This window comes from Diadema setosum, chromosome 22 (assembly GCF_964275005.1).
Source record: "Diadema setosum chromosome 22, eeDiaSeto1, whole genome shotgun sequence".
NCBI classification, from domain to species: Eukaryota; Metazoa; Echinodermata; class Echinoidea; order Diadematoida; family Diadematidae; genus Diadema; species Diadema setosum.
Window position 1 is genome coordinate 1,065,579 of NC_092706.1, and position 16,991 is coordinate 1,082,569.

General features: G+C 42.9%; 1 pseudogene; it reads left to right on the forward strand.

Moving 5' to 3' along the window:
- Positions 1 to 12,372: 12,372 nt before the first annotated feature.
- On the forward strand, positions 12,373 to 13,399 carry LOC140245533 (uncharacterized; annotated as a pseudogene).
- Positions 13,400 to 16,991: the final 3,592 nt, after the last annotated feature.

A 16,991-nucleotide genomic window follows, 5' to 3' on the forward strand; every position in this document is an offset into this window, starting at 1 on the left:
GCACTATCTGGGCACCCGTCCCGCTTCATCATGAATATTCATCATCTACATGTATCCGTAATACCGTTAAAATACATATTTTTTTTCATTTCCCGGCGGCGTTTTCACATTTCTCGGCAAAACTGAACATTTTTCCATCTCCCGGCGAGACGTTTTGACATTCCCCGTTGATGCAATTTTTCGAGATTTTTACATTTCCCGGCCATACGTTTTGCACGTATCCAGCGTTCTGCCATTTACTAGTACAGTATCTTACTGCCTGATGAATATTCATGATGAAGCGGGACGGGTGCCCAAATAGTGCTTACCAGCATTGGGTATTACCACCTCGGTGGGTGTTACCAAAGGTGTGATGAGTAAAACGTTCTTGCCGCGTAAATTTGGTGAAAGCAGAAAATTAATATGACACACATCAGTGAAGGTTGAAGGTTGAAGAAAATTGGACAATCCGTTCAAAAGTAATGAATTAGTGTTTAAACTCTCGATACCGCTATTGCTGTAAAAACTACAGTACTATTCGTGATGTCACAGCAGGGCAACGACATAGATAAAATAACAAGTAAAATTTTACACAATGTCCTACTTTGTGTAGGCCTACCGGTAACGTGCGCTTCCTTTCACTATAGTTACTGAATTGTGTTCAGTGTACTTTTATTTTCCTCCTTCTAAAAAAAAAAATAAATAAAAAAAATAGTCCATGTGTGACATCACAAATTGTTGTATTCTTCTTATCCAGAGATAGTTTTAACGAAATTTTAAACATTAAAAACTTTAGAACGGCCTTTGCCCAATTTTCCTCATACTCCACTGAGATGTGTTCTACTATACCTTTACTCAACCCTGATATTTTATATTTGAGTTTTATTTTCCTTCAAATCCTGGAAAGCGGTGATCCGGGAAAAGCAACGGGGTCTTATATTCTGCACATTATAAATTAAGAGAGTGTGTAAGATATCGCATGTTTATGACCGGACCGGACTAACCTTCAGAGAGAATAAATTTGCTAATGAGGTAATGACATACTCAGCCTTTTCTATAACTGGCACTCAATCGGACTGGTAAGCTTTACGGTTATTATACGGTTCGTTATTCCGAAGGTTCGTTATTCCGAAAATGAAATAATAAGGTTCGTTATTTCGAAGGTCCATTAATCCGAAAATGAAGTATAAGGTTCGTCAATCCGAGCTCAGCAAGAGAAGCTTGGTTTAGAGAATATCAATATTACGTTAGCATAGGGTTTGGCAAATCCTCTACCCCCCTCCCCCACACACACACACACAAGCACACGTTTTGGGGTATTAAAAAAAGGGGGATGGGACAACACTGCAAAATAGCAATACCCTTACCATCATCCATGAATTTCCGAAGGTTCCATCCTTCAAAAGTTATAGACTCTTTCAAGAGGGGTGGGTACCATTGGACTTGTTGACCTCTTACAATCCCACCCCCCCCCCCCTCCCCCAAAAAAGAAACAAAAGCAAACACAAAGGCCCGAATTCACGAAGGTGGTACAAAGTAAACCATGGTTTAAACCATGGACAAAAACCATGGAGCGCCAAGTGTCGCAAGGAATATTTCGTTACAAGATTGGTCATTTTCGTCGACAAAATGACCGTTTCGATAATGAAATTATCATTTCGTGGACGAAATGTTCATTTAGTTACAAAATGTTGTCATTTCGTTACAAAATAATCATTTCACCGACGAAATGACCAATTTTGTAACGAAATTTTCCATGCGACACTTGGCGCTCCACGGTTTTTGTCCATGGTTTAGACCATGGTTTCATTTGTACCACCTTCGTGAATTCGGGCCAAAATGTCATCATGTGATTTATTGTTCACTTGAATTGGGCCTTACGGATTATTATGTATGATACTTCCATGATGACATTTCTCCGCGATGTGGATTTATATAATAGGGTAACTTTGAACTTGGTCAATAGCAAAAGAGTTTTTGTTAAAAGTGTAAATGTATAAAAACATTGTGACTACTTTCTTTTTCTCTATCTCCCACGGTCGCGGTAACAAGTAGAGGTGCGTGATTCGCATTATTTCGTGTTTGCGAATGGGCTCGAAATGATTCTGTGTACGTGCCTCATCGAAATAATCAATATAATATGCTATAGTCTTACTTCATCTCCTTAGTCAGTAACAAGAATGTTAGTAGGCCTAGAACATCGAAGAGGTAAATACTTTTGCTCAATACTTTAACACTACAATCTCCACTGGCAGTAAATATTGCTGATGGGGAGTATAGATATACAAGTTATTCGTTTTGACTTTTGTGAAAAAGACATTTTGTGCATATTTGTGTACATTATATCATTCTGTTTGTGTAGGAAATAATCTTTCACTGAAGATAACTTGTAGAGGAAGTGGAAATGTAATATTTATTAGTTATCACTCTCATTATGGTGAGCTTTCTGTAAAAAAGCATGCCTTTTTTGTGATGGGGGATCTCAACATCAATTGGGCCATCCGATCCTCATTCATGGTGAGTTGGCTCAGTCGGTAGCGCTTCTACCTCACGATCTTATGAGGGCCCGGGTTCGAACCCGAGTCTGGATTGAGCAATGTTGTATGTAAGCATACCGTCTCCTCTAGCAAGAGGCAAAACACTCTGTCCCTCGGATAGGACATAGAATGGAGGTCCCGTGTTTGAGAGAGTAACTTACTCATGCACGTAAAAGATCCCGCTTCATTCATTCATCGCAAAGAGTAGGGTGTTGAACCCGGTGAAGTGGTCCCACCTCACATCCAACTGGACCCCATGGAAGACCAGCTTAACGTAGCTGAATATGTGCTATCCAGTCATCTTCACAGATGGAAATGAACGAACAAACAAAACAATTAAACAAACATTCATCATCTCAGCTTCTACAATGATGAAGCGGTATGATATAATACATGAAATTCCGTGATTCTCAGAGAGCATCACGAGGCAAGTCATTTATTTTTTGGTTAAGCGCTCTATAGGACCAAGTGCACTTTTGTGAACCTACTTCAATGAAATTGAAATCTGTTAGCACATCTGCACCGAGCTATTATACGAATTTCCATTAACAACATGAGAACTACCATCACGATGTGCAATATACTAAATTACTTCGTCGTTGTCATTGCTACAACTACTTAATTTCAAGGCTGCAAAGTCTCACGCATTGGGCTTGACATTATAGAACATCTCATACATCCCGTCGTATTCATCTCCGTAAACATCATAATATGCGAATGAAAAGATGAAAAGGTGAGGAATTCAAAGGCGAACACATATCATTCTTCTTATCATGTCATGTAAGGTTCACTTGTGAGTTTCAAAATATTGTAGAATGAGGTTCATCATCTTCTGAGTATTTTTGTCATCAATAAGGTAGACTATATCTGTTTTACTATGTCCAATATTTATGCGAGCAGGTTTATTCATCCATGTCCTTTCTGGGTCGTAGATACGAAAAGTAAAAAAAAAAAAAAAAAAAAAAAACCCACACAGCCAGCGCATGAATACCAACTCTTTATCACAACCTCACTTTTCGTACATGTTAAATAATATACACTGTATTTAAAATTTAAATTTGCCATGTAAAAAAAGTAGCATCAAGTGCGCTATGCTACTTTAAGATCACTCCGAGTTATGAATTATAGAAGCTTTGAAAGGGGTAGGGGTAGGTAAAGCTGCTATACTCCCAGTGTGTATCGAGTAAAGAAAAAAAAATCAGCCATTAGGCAATGCAGATAATTACCGTAGTTTCACCAGCAGATTGTGTGCAATTGTCAGCCTTCTCGAGGGAGAAAAACATTAAACGTGACAAAGACAAGAAGATGCACATCAAATTTCAAGCACAGAATTAACATATACTCGCTGCTATAGTGCTGGTTGACGCAGCATGTCACTCGGAGTTATACTTGTGGCAAATTCTTATTGAACGTTGTGGAGCTAGTTTTTTGGCCTTGTTCGTGACATTCGTGCTACAATGTAGTAGGTGTTTCTCCGGATCTGTTGTTGCCTGGAATGGGTTGCTTTTGCTTTCATCGCCTCCTCGACCGACATTTATTTTAACGTTCGCTTTGCACGCTCACGATGCTGATGACAATGTGACATTCTCAACAGGCCTATAATATATACATGTTCATGGTGCAGTACGTGTCATCTTCCAAAATCTACCTTCAGCTGGCTGCCTGGTACTGGACTACCAGGCGGATCTTAGTTCAAGCAGATAATTTTTCAGCCGAGATGCAGTCAAATGTGATGGAAGTGTCTTGATATTAACCATAGTGCCACCCCGAGGAGGTATAGGCCCTACTCAGTAGTACATGCGTTCTTCAACATTATAGGACCTATGCAAAGTTTTGAATGTGGTGGCTTGTTTGTGGAGAACGGCAAAACACCCCAGCCTCTGCTTTCTTCGTCACGGTCTTAAGTTCCACCTTTTCCCACATCGCTCTTTGATTTGCGTTAAACGCGCCACTTCAGCGTTACTATAATTCATCACTCGTTTACAAAATACTGAGGCATTGGAGTCGTTGGTCTTCATTTGAATGAAGCGACAGCCATGACGTCAGGTGCCAAGGTGGTCATGACAATCGGTAAGTCCTCCCAAGGAGTTATGATAACTCCTTGGTCCTCCACAGAAAAAAAAAACTATTCGAGAAAAAAAAAAAAAAAAAAACTATTCAAGAAGCTGCCAGCAGATGAAGTTACCATACATATATAATTATATTATATTAATATGTAATATAGAAATATACTTTATCTTGGAAAGTTTCTGGTTAAAACCATGGGCAGAGGTGACTCCAAAAGAACTATTCACTGCGGGGCTGCGCCCCTCAGTGAGTAGTTCTTTTGGAGGCACCGAGGTCTATAGTTTTAACAAGAAAGTCAAAATTAGGCAAAGTATAATTTTCTTTCATTTGTTGAATCAAAAGTGGGGAAATGTGGGAAAATGCGAAGCGAAAAGTCGTATGGTGGATGCGATGTTGTGAAGGGAACCGTAAGAAGCATGCAGCAGCGCACGATGTCAGAACTGCTTTGTGATGTTACATTGACAATAGCGACTGTGCTCAGCAACAATGCGCAATGTCAGAATTGTTTTTTTTTATGACGTCACAATTGTTTTGTTAAAAATTGATGCATTTCACAGAGTGACCAGATGAGCAGTGCGTAATGTCAAAATTGCTTCGTGGTGTCAAGTATTGTTACATTTTACGGCGGATTGCGCGATGTCAAAATTGCTTTGTGATATCACAATTGTTTGTTATGTTAAAAACGTTACAGTTTTACAGAGTGACGGGTACAAGGCTTCGCACATGTATTGCTTTGTGACATCATTTTGCAAATAGTGTACTTAAAGGGGAAGGCTAGTAACTGATCAGTGGGAATCAGTGGAAATGGTGGGAGATGATTGTTCCAATCCTTATGGGATTCATTCAAGAGTTCATTGTATATCTATTGTTGTGTGAAAATGATTTGCTTCAGAATGGTCTCATATACAAGTAATGTGCAGTTTAATGCTTCCAGGTTAGCGTCCCTGGTCAGTGACGGAGCATTAATCTGCACATTACTTGAATATGAGACCGTTCTGAAGCAAATCATTTTCACACAACAATAGATATACAATGAACTCTTGAATGAATCCCATAAGGATTGGAACAATCATCTCCCACCATTTCCACTGATTCCCACTGATCAGTTACTAGCCTTCCCCTTTAAGTACTATTAATTTTTGCAAATGTCGTCATAGAAGTGACGTCAATTTGCAATAGTAGGCTTACTTTATGGAGTGTCAAACTTTCCAACTTTCTGATAGCTGAAAATACCTATAATCACGTAAAGCTCTTTCAACCAATCACTAGAGGATACATTTTTGATCCAAAATATAAAATCAAATATACCATGCACTGAGAGCTAGGTTCCAGTTGAATGGATTCTGAGGTGACTGGCTGGCACTATTTTCTGAGGGGCGCAGCACGGAAGAAAATGATGCTATTCATGCCAGACACCGATTTCAACTGATACCTCGAAAACAGTGCATCGCATTTTTTATTTATATCCTACTTGAGTAAGATTAGATCTATAGCTGATAATAATAATAATAATGGTTTTAGAGGCCTATTATGTATTAAGTTGCTTCAATGTTCTGTGGGCGTATGGATTGGGCAAGTAAAAGTAAAACGTCAGTCCGAAACACGCAAATTGCCTATGCCAGGATGTTCGTTGGTCCGAAAATGAAAAAAAAAAAAAAAAAAGTTCGTTAATCCGAACATTGATAGTTATTCCAAAGGTCCGTTTTTCTGAAGATTGCAGGCGTATCAAAACTATATGTCTTACCTTTAACCTTAATAGCTTAGTTCGTCTCTCTTATTATCCTCATACTTTATGCCCCCCCCCCTCGTAATATATTAGTAGCTGCGGTAATCAGCACGTATGAGTAATAAACCCCGTTTTACCCTATCTGTTTTTCAATTCGCTGATATGAAAATATCATATTTTTATAAGCCCATATCCCTTGGTTTTTTTTTTTTTAATTTAAGCGACACTAGCAGTCTTCCTAACACGAATTCAGCTTGATGGCTTAAACTAATTTCAAATCTTACTTGCGAGAGCCTTGATAGCTATATCTTCGTCTATCTTATATAGGCCTACTCGTACTTTGCGGGGGATTCACACGTACACAAATTAGCGGGTTGCAAAACTCGAGTTTTGTAACCCGCTACCTAACTCGTTTTTCTTTGTTTGTTTGTCTCATGGTCGGCGGAATCGGGGGGGGGGGAGGGGAGGCTTGAGACAGTGGCGGATCCAGAGGGGGGCGCAACCGACGCACGCCCCCCTTTATTTTTCTTTAAAAACAAATGAAATAAAAAGAAAAAAATGAAATGAAACCCGGAAGTGGCACCAGAAATATTAGTCACGCCCCCCCCCCCTTTTACAGAATTCCTGGATCCGCCCCTGCTTGAGGCTCGCCCCCATTTCGTTTGGCACAAGATATAGGAATATTGTACATAGGGTGTAACCGCTTTGGCTCCCCTTTTTTACCCCGGAAGTGAGAGCAGAAGTTGCGCTGAAGCCCCCCCCCCTTTTTTTTCTTTCTTACGCATATATATATATATATATACATAATTCATATATATATATATATATATACATATATATATGTTTATATATACTGTAATATACTTTTATAGGTACCTATATAGTTATATGCAATCGGTATGAGATAGTTAACGTGATATCATCATGCGTGTACCGATGGGGGTGTGTCTTAAAGCTAAACTCCGAACCTGATCGAGACTTGCGAATGATGCAGAGTAGCATATACCATACCTTCATGATTGCCCCCCTCGTAAAATGGTCATCCTAACACTATTTTCTTTTTCTTCTTTTAATTTTTTAGTTGCTTGGTTTGATTTTACATTTTTGATACCCAAACTACAAATTTTGTGCAAACGATTCGAAAACTGAGCAAATGAGCAGACGTAGACAGCTAAATCACGCTAAGCGTTATGGGGCTGACATGAGATGGTACTGGTAGTCAATTGTCAAAGACCTCCTGGGTAATACTCTTCATCCATTCTTAACTCCAGTCTTCTTGGTTCTGACAAATCGCACTGCCTGTCTGAGAACCCCGCGCAGTTGCCATGGCGACGTGCGTGTCCGTGGATACTCGAGAGATCCTTTCCGCTTCTACCAGGGCTCGTCCTCGAATCGAAGCGTCCTTAGGAGAGGGTGTGATATAAAAAGTAAGCAGTGAAAAAAAAAATCGTATTTAATGTAACTATAACGTTGTTTCCGATCTGAAGTTGTCACCTCTACAGCATTTGCATTTATCACAATATGCCATACGTGGCTATGTTTACTAATTATCGTTAATGATGAGTAGATATATCAATTCCTGAAACCTGTTTATGCAAGGGTTATTTTATTGCAATGGTTTTGAATCATACTGAAATGGTACGATGTCGATATCAACATCGTACAAATTGCAGGAAGGCATGAACATATACAGATGGATTCCTGCTATGTCGTACACGCCTGAAGAAGCCGAACGAACGAAAGCATCGTGCCCAGAATACCCAAAATGAGTGGTGACAATTATTTTACTTTCAGCTTCTTGTCCGTCTCCTTGCTGTTGACTTTGGACAACCAGACAACAATGAAACCTATCTTATTTTTTGATCTACTTCATTTCGCTTTACTTACCTATCAATATAACAATTGCCATTCTAATGCCGATTAGAATTGCCCCCGGTAGCTAAAAATATCTTTGAACCCTCTTGTTGCCCCGGCAACGGAAGGGAAACCCCTCACACACTCCCCTATATAAGCCCGAGCGCGGGCGATCTCATCCTCTTTCTTCTGCCGCCGCTACTCATGACGAGTTCCTCTACGGTTTAGCTTACGCTTATACAGATAAGATCGTTCACTTGTTACCTTATCGTGTTTGATTCGTATTTTTTGGAGTTATATTCCTTGTTCTCTCGGCTGTTTAGCCTAGTTATTGCTTCTTGTTTCTAGTGACGACTTAGGGCATTTAAGATGCCCAATTCGTCTCGCTCTTCACCGCCCCGCTCGAACCCTTACGGCGGAGGCTGAACCTAACGTTTCAACGAAGGCGGGATCCAACACCGCAAAATCAGAGCAGAGCACAAAAAAGAGACCATGTAGTAATCCTGTGCTCCCTACTTCTTCTCCTCCACCTAAAAAGGGAAAGAAGAGTGCCCCGAAAAAGCATTCTCTTCCCGGTCCGGCCGAGAAATCAGGCTCCAATGTAGCGGTTTCTCCTGCCGTTAGACCCAACGTCAACGAGACTAACCTGGCTCCGCCGACCAAGTCGGTAGACTCCAGCGTACTGAACGTCAACCAGCCTGCTAGCGTTGATAATAGCAGCTCGTTTGATACAACAGCAGCCTGCAAATTCTTCATGCAGGCCCTACAATCGGTACTTATTTCACATAACCAGGGAACCCTTCCCCCACGGGCGGGCGATCCGACAGGTCCCTCGGTTCTTCCGATCCCGCTACGCAATCTGTCAGTAACCTCCCGGGGTCCCTTCCCGCACGAGCGGGCGATGCGACAGGCCCCCGGAATCTCGCCCCAGCGACGTATCGCGAGCTCCGTCCTCCCCCGGGTCCGTCGGCCTGCCTACACGTGATAACGCGGCCCGTTCCGACTCGGCCCCAGTACTTCGACAATCCCGTTGCCGAACCCGTGATAGGGCTTCCCCCGCCGCAGAGAGGGGGAAGATATCGGGTCTCGCTTCCACTCTCGCGTTCCGACGATCAGTTTGGGCGGCTATTCCGATGATGAGTTTGGATATCGCCCTCCCAAAATAGCATCTCGTGCAAGAAACTGGGCAGCCGATGATACTGGTGTTAGTTTCCCATCGTCTCACTCAGTACACTCTATCAGCTCAGATGGTCGGGATAGCATATTTACTGACGAGCTTCCCCTTCTGATAAAGAATCAACGAATCAGACAGGTAGAAGGGATGGCCAGATAGCCGCCGAACTACTGATAAAGTACTGTCCCCAGTTAAAGGCAGAATCGACTGCTACTGAGGAAAAAGAAGAGGCCAAGCCTATATTTTGCTTGGAATCTGAATTGTCTGCTCGTAGCCAAGGACCCAGTGCGGTGAAACTTGATGCCCCCTTTGCTACATGTTGTTCCAAACTAGCCCATTCGTCCCTGAATCCCGATCCTAGCCGTTATGACGCTGTGTCCGGTTTTCGGTTTGGCAGTAATGATTTCAACGCCGTGTTCAATACACCTGCAGTCCCAGAGGCAGCGTTCCGTGTTGGCGACGCGAGCGCTCGCAAATCCAACTTCAACGGCATGAGATCTCGATCTTTCCGAAGAATAGATTCGCAGATCGCTCACATTGAGAAGACAGCCCGTAGCTCGATGAGGCTCGCGGCTATCAAAGCTATCTAATTACGGCGCAACGAGAAGGAAGCCGTTTGGCCATAGACGGGGAGGACCTGAAAAAGATCTCCGATTTGCTCTTGCGAATTTCAGATCTCCAGTTCGAACAGGCCGCCCGAACAGCGTTACTGTGTTCAAAGTTTCGCAGATCTCAGGTGATGGAACAGCTCAAACTCGAGAAAGAGGCTGACTCCATACTCGCAAATTGCCCCTTACGGGCCCAGACCTGTTTGCGGGAAAGTTTCAGCAGGTACTGGAGGACACCATCGCGGCGTCTAGCACTGCAGACAAGACCGCCTACAAACTGAGCAAACCCAATCGCTCTTTTCGATCCTCTAGGGACCATATGCCCCCTCAATCAGGGTTCTTCCGTGAGGACGATCATCTCAAGGTTCCCCCTATCGCAGACATCCGTACAGTCAGTCTTACAAGCCATCATCCGACTCTCGCAGGCATGAGGGCAGAGAGCGGGGTGGAAGATCGTTTAGACGACCCCCGGGGACAGCAATCTAACCCCCCCCCCCCCAGAATGCACTCGACTGCCCCTCAGCGGGACCATTCTTCACAGTTATGACTATCCGAATCAGCACGCAGGGCAACCCCCAGTAGGGGGCAGACTCAAAGTATTTGCCCATCAATGGTCACAAATAACCTCAGACAAATGGTGCTCTCAGTAATTCAGAAGGGATATGTTCCCCCACTGATTCACCCAGAATTGCTTCCGGAGATAAGCAAAAAACAACCTGCCAACAAACCCAGAAAAAAGAAGGGCTTTGTTACAAAGAAATAAAGTCCCTACTAACCAAACGGGCAATTGTTCGGGTCCACACAAGAAGGCAACTTGTGTTATCCCCAGTTTTTCTCACCCCCAAGCGAAAAGGCGGATTCCGCATGGTGCTAAATGTAAAAAGCTAAATCGATACATCGCAAACTCCACTTTCAAAATGGAAAATCTCCGCAACATTCTACCGCTCATCAAGGCAGACGATTGGGCAGTCTCCATAGATTTAGTAGACGCCTACCTTCATGTCCCCATTGCCCACACTGCACAGCATTTTTTCGGTTTCGCAGTGGCAAACAAAGTGTACCAATATCGTGCTCTGCCATTTGGTCTCAAAACCGCCCCACGCATCTTCACTCGAATTGTTCAGGCACTCGCAGCCCACTTACGAGAAAGGGGCATTCGAATTTTCGTCTATCTAGACGACTGGCTGGTATAAGCAGACTCTGCAGACACACTACGCCAGCACTTAGACATTACATTAGACCTAGTCTCCAAGCTAGGTTTTCTCGTAAACTACGAAAAGTCTCAGCTAGAACCCACTCAGAATCCGGAGCTCTTGGGCGCCAAACTAGACCTGAAACTAAGGCTCGCCCATCCCCTCCCTCACAGAATAGACAAGGTTCATCTAGTAGGGAGATTCCTGCTCCGCTCATCTCACGCACAAGCAAAGTACTGGCTGCGTTTTCTGGGCCTCCTTGCAAGTCTCTTGGACACAGTCCCAGATTGCAGAAGGAGAATGAGGCAGATCCAAATAGCCTTTCTCAGTCAGTATCGCCCACTAACAGACCCAATGACTCAAATTATCCGCCTTACAGGGACATTGTCCCAGGCGGTTCGCTGGTGGATGCCCCCAAATACCCTACAAATGGGAAAACCCTTCACTACCCCAGCCCCCTCCATGACCATTCTCACAGACGCGTCGACGATGGGATGGGGTGCAGTACTAAACTCGGACCAGGTTCAGGGAACTTGGGAGAAAGAGACAAGGGTCAGCACATAAATGTACTGGAAATGCGGGCCATACAGAATGCTCTGTTTGCCTTCAAAGACAGAGTTCGGAGGAAAACGGTTCTGATAAAGTCAGACAACCTCACGGTAGTTTCGTACATCAACAAACAAGGGGGCACAAGGTCGAAACCTTTGTGCAATCTCACTCTAGACATCCTAGATTGGTGCGATTTGGTGGAGATGAATCTCATAGCCTCTCACATACAGGAAAAGACAACTATGTGGCGGATTTCCTGTCGAGGGGAAGTTATCTCCCCACAGAGTGGCAACTCAATCCAAGCATTGCCAAACAGATCTTCAACAGGTTCGGTCCTCCTCAGGTCGACCTATTCGCATCGACATTGAACAAGCAGCTGCCAGTTTATTGCACAAAACACAACGACCCAGCAGCTCTGATGACGGACGCATTCACAATGCAGTGGAAAGGGTTTCTGGGGTATGCGTTCCCTCCCTTTGCACTGATACCAAGAGTACTACAGAAAGTGCAAACAGACAAGGCAGCCCTCCTTCTGATAGCTCCTTGGTGGCCGAAACGGCCTTGGTTCCCACACTGTTAGATCTTCTAACTTCTCCCCCAGTATCCTTCCCTTCAGGGAGGATCTCCTCTGTCAACCAGGGACATCCACATACCATCCCAAGGTTCCCTACCTAAAGTTAACATTATGGACCATTTCAGGGGAATCGCGTCCCAGGCAGGTTATTCGGGAAGGGCTGCAGAACTATCCTCCTCCTTCCTTAGATCGTCTACACGAGCCACTTATGACTCTAGACTACAACACTACTTCAAGTGGTGCTACGACAAGAAAGTGGATCCTTCCACAGCACCTGTAGGCGAGATCGCTGATTTCCTCCTGCACCTATTTGACAAGAGCTTAGCCTTCTCAATAATCAGAGGCTACAGATCGGCTATTTCAGCCTTACATAAAGGCTTCAGAGGGGGAGAAACAGTAGGATCCTCCTCTCATCTGACTAGACTAATGAAATCCCTCTTTTTGTCTAGGCCTCCTCAGAAGAAACTGAGTCCCTCTTGGAGTTTATCGAGAGTTTTGCGTGCTCTGTCCAGGGCTCCCTTTGAACCTATGCACGACAGTTCTCTTGCTAATCTAACCATCAAGACCATTCTCCTCGTAGCAGTCGCTAGCGGGAGAAGACGCAGCTTTCTGCATGCTCTCTCTACCAAGCCGGGCCATATTCGTTGGGAAACTAACGGGGTTAGACTAATCCCTCATGCCAAATTTCTGGCTAAGAATCAAACCATGAATTCTACGCCAGGCGAGATTTTTCATCCCCGCTCTTAAGACATTGTCCTCCATCTCCCAAGACAAACTTTGGTGCCCTGTGCGGGCCCTTAAATGGTATCTTCACAAAACTGAAGAATTGCGCACTTCAGACAATCTATTCATCAGTATCAATTCTCCCCATGGCTCGGTCTCCCCTGATACTATTTCTCGCTGGATAGTTCAGGCCATTAAAGCTGGGGGTACGACTTCGATCCCTAAGGTGCGGGCCCATGACACTAGGGGCATAGCATCCTCCTGGGCTCTTTTTCAGGGAGTCCCCCTGGAAGATATTCTCAAGGCTGCCTACTGGCATAATCCTAACTCATTACGTCCCTGTTACCTGTCAGACGTCATTTCCAATGAGGCCTCCTTTGCCTCTGCAGTTCTTTCCTGTCCTAGCAGGAAGTAATTCCATCTTGTCTGAACTTCCTGCCTCGGCAAGCATGCAGCTCGTAAGCCATACTCGGTAAAAGAAGAAGGTTCCCCATCTGAGGTTCTCCGCAGTCCCTCCATCCTCGGATCTGTTGGAATCTGGCAATTGTTATATTGATAGGTAAGTAAAGCGAAATGAAGTAGATATGTATGTTCGGTATCGAACATTTTATCTACGAGAGAGAGCTTTACTTACCTATAGGTCCCTCCCTCCTCCCCTCTCTGCGGTTCAGCCGGTCCATCGGCATCGAAAGAGGATGAGATCGCCAGCGCTCGGGCTTATATAGGGGAGTGTGTGAGGGGTTTTCCTTCCGTTGCCGGGGCAACGAGAGGGTTCAAAGATATTTTTAGCTACGGGGGCAATTCTAATCGGCATTAGAATGGCATTTGTTATATTGATAGGTAAGTAAAGCTCTCTCGTAGATAAAATGTTCGATACCGAACATACATATCAGTTTAACAATATATCGTTCAAACAATACACTCATGACTGCGAACAAATTAACAAAATATCTATTGTAAATTTACCAGCTACAAAAATACTTCTCAAATCACATGTCTTCGAACGTTACAATTCCATAAGCTATAACTTCTTTGCTAGTGGTGATCAAAGTCGTTGGTTTCCGATTTGGGGGGGGGGTGACATCGTATTATCTGAGTGCATATAGACTTTCTGATAATTTGGCTTTCTTTAAAAAAAAATACCACGATGCGGTTAATATTGTATTACTTGCATTTTTTTTTTGGGGGGGGGGGGGGGCTCAGCTTCTACACATTGTCAATCTAACACTACAAGCTATCGAATTTTATTTTCTGATCAGAGAATGAAGGAATGTGAAGGACAGAGCAACCTCTCTCTCTCTCTCTCTCTCTTAGAACAGAAGCAGCTTCCAAAAAAAAAAAAAACCTTTTATCCTTGTTGAGAAAAACATCTAAAAGAGTGGCATTTATGTTTCAGAACGTATTTCGTCAAACAAGTAATGCTTGTTCACTCGTTTGTGTGGGTGGTTTTTTTTTTTTGGGGGGGGAGAGATTTTTTTAATACATAAAATTACTTCAGGGTTAAAGTAGAATATTAAAAAACAATGAAAAAAAATCAGCCTTTTCATTGCTGAAGGAAGTGGCAGGGACGATTGGCGCCCATCACAGCGTGTGTGATTATACTTGTGCATAAAATATGAGGAATTGTGTACGTTTATGCCGAGTATGTAGACATTTTGTTCCTGTTGCCATAATGTATATTTACATGCACTGGTAGACTGCATGTATCCAAGGGACAGGGCTCTCCTATAGGTGATTATGTACAAATGCATGCATCATACTGGAATCATGAAAATTGTTCGAATTTATATAATACATCAATATCAGCATTATCATTACAAGTCCGTTTCATTTTTTTTCACGATATAACATGAAGGTGAAACTTTATCCAAAGATAAACAATAAAACAATGAAATGGTGAATCCAACATTTGAAATGTTGTCGCTCTTTGAACCTTTGTAAGTGTAAAATCTAACACTCAACTTGAGTGTCAGATTTAACATTTATAAAAAGGTTCGAGGATAGAAGATATTGAACTGTTGATCTACCATTTCATTTTTAGAATGTAGCTGCTTGATAAATACTAGAGCTAATGTTTATGAAGCTCATTCTCCCTTTTGTTACCATCATCGAAGTTTCAAGTTTCGAGTTTCTTTATTTCACCAAAGCGAGGAACATTATCAAAACCAAACGCACACATCAACATTAGGATACGAATACAAACATATCAGTAAAACAGTGAAAAACAGCAAAAATAGAATGACAATTATACGTACATAGGTTTACAGGTATGCTGTGGTAGGTAGCAGCCAGAAAGGAAATGTACTTTATTTTCAGCTGACCTAAAATTATTCATTCAATTTCAATCATCTAACGTGTTCAATGGAAAGTAAAACGTACAGAAAAGTTCAGAAGCTTGATGATAGACGTCACAAGTCATAACGCATAATAACAACGCTCTAATTTGAAATCGAATGCACTGAATACGTATCGTACACTACGTATTTCAAAATACTTGCCGATTCACGAAATTCATAAATGGTGGAAAGATGGCGGAGGTGACATGAAATGAATTTGAATGCCAATCATTCAAAATGTACGTTTTATTGTTTGCTGTTGAATGACCCATTTATTGCAAAGATGAGCAATTTCAACAGCTGGGGATTCAAATTTTAGGGAAAGATTCGGTGCAGGGATCAGTGCCCGACGGGATTAAGTACAGGAAATATTACAATGAAAAAATACTATAATATTGATACGTCTCAAATTATAAGTATTTTCTTCTTATTGCTATGTCAAGTATGTGGTTTGTTTCTTAAATATTGAGATATGAATGTTCTACAATCTACTCCCGCACAAAAACAAAAACAAACAAACAAAACTAATTGAGCATGCAACCCTCTCCTCACCCTGCTCATTAAGTGGCTGTCTTCTCGCCTGTAAATCGTCTACTATCTATCTTCTATGAAGAATTTATGACCACAAGACGAATTGAAAGCATAGGGCAGCCTCCGTCAATTTATTTCAGTTAATACGCACCTACTGAGTATACCCAACACACACACACACACACACACACACACACACACACAACGGCGTAAATCCGTACTGAGGAGTGGGGGTGGGGGGGGGGGGATGGTCACCATGCATCACCACGATTACAAGCCCATAACCGGACCGGCGCAGCCTGGGGGGGGGGGGGGGAGGGAAGCTTGGTGAACCCCCCCCCCCCCCACACACACACTCACACACTTTACAGGGATCGGATGTCCCACTCTTTTGCATGGAATAAGTTATAGTGGGAGGAAAGTGGCAGCAAAAATATGAAGACGTTTTGTTCTTGTTGCTTTTTTTTTTTGCTTGTCGATGACTTTCGGCGGAAAATGAGACCTTAAAAGTATGAAAACATTTTTCTTTTTGTTTTTGAAATATCTGTGAGAGGGAGCGGAACGACCGAACGGGGGGGGGGGGGGTGTGTATCCCTCTCCCACGCGAGGAAGATTTTGCATTTCAGGACCTGAAATTCAGCGACCTGGTGCACACTTTTGGTGAAATTTTGTTTCACAACATCAGGAGAATGGCATAGCAATTAAATGAGAGCGAGCGGAGCGAGCGAGCTTGAAGTTTTTGACATTTACAGTCTAAAAACTGCCGTTTGTAGCTATATTTTTCGCTTTGGAAATTAAGGGGGGCCGCACCGGGTGCAACTGCTGTCAATCACTGGCAGCAACATCAGGAGAATGACATAGTGGTTAAATGCGAGCGAGCGAGCGAGCGAGCTTGAAAATTTTTGATATTTTACAGTCCAAAGACTGCCGTTTGTGGCTGTATTTTTTCGCTTTGGGAAATTAAGGGGGGGGGGCACACCGGGCGCAACTCCTGGCAATTACTGGCAGCAACATCAGGAAAATGGCATAACGATTAAATGCGAGCGAGCGGTGCGAGTGAATTTGAAAATTTTGATATTTTACAGTCTAAAAAACTGTCCTTTGTGGCTGTATTTTTTTGCTGTGGAAATTAAGGGGGGG